This window comes from Mastomys coucha, unplaced genomic scaffold (genome assembly GCF_008632895.1).
Source record: "Mastomys coucha isolate ucsf_1 unplaced genomic scaffold, UCSF_Mcou_1 pScaffold13, whole genome shotgun sequence".
Lineage (NCBI taxonomy): Eukaryota > Metazoa > Chordata > Mammalia > Rodentia > Muridae > Mastomys > Mastomys coucha.
This window is the reverse complement of record NW_022196895.1, coordinates 57,080,707-57,081,558: the sequence shown is the minus strand read 5'-3', so window position 1 is coordinate 57,081,558 and position 852 is coordinate 57,080,707.

Sequence of the window (852 nt, the reverse complement as noted above, 5' to 3'; positions counted from 1 at the left end):
CACTAGCCCAGCCTGGAACTTTCTGTGTAAAGCAGGATGGCCTCGAATTTATGGACATACACTTGCCTCTACCTTCTGCATGCTGGGATTAAAGATCTGCACCACCACACCCAGCACAAATGGTCTCTTAAGAAGTTTTGGGACTATAGATGTCATTGATTCAGAGTTTGCTTCTCAGCTAGACTTCCTAGGAAACAGACTCTAACCTGGAGCTAGACTGGCCTTCCACAGTTGACCCATATTGGGCAATGTGACCACGCTTGTCCACCTCAGGCATAGATCCCCCTGAGAAATACAGAGAGTACCCTGCAGCTAAGGGAACCCCTGAAGGAGCTCTCTGCTGAAGCCCCAAGCCCTCCGTTTGTGGCTGTGGATATACTCCACAACTGGGTATGAAGCGTTCACCTCCATGTGACAGTGTTGTGCTAGAAAAGGCTCTGTTCCTTTAAGGATGGGTGACTTTCCCCTTGAGGTGGGGTCTTGCTGTATAGGCCAAGACCTCTGAAACTCCTGCCCTTCCTCTCTCTTTCCCCAGGGCTGGGATTGTAGGCATGTGCTACCACATAAGATGTTTGACCTTTAAAGATGCTTATTCCTGTAAAAATGCATAAACTCCTCGAAAGACTGCAGAGGAGTGAAGCCATGTGTATGGAAAATTTTCATAAATGGTTCAGCTAAGTCATGGGTGGTAATGAGCACAGAGGTGGGAGGATGGAGAGTTTAAAACAAGCTGGGGCTACACAGTGGGAACCAGAAAAGGAGGAAAGGAGGGAGGGAGAGAGGGGAGGAAGGAGGGAGAGAAGAGAGGATGAAGGGAGGGAAGAAAGGAGAGAGGGAAGAAGAGGGAGGGAG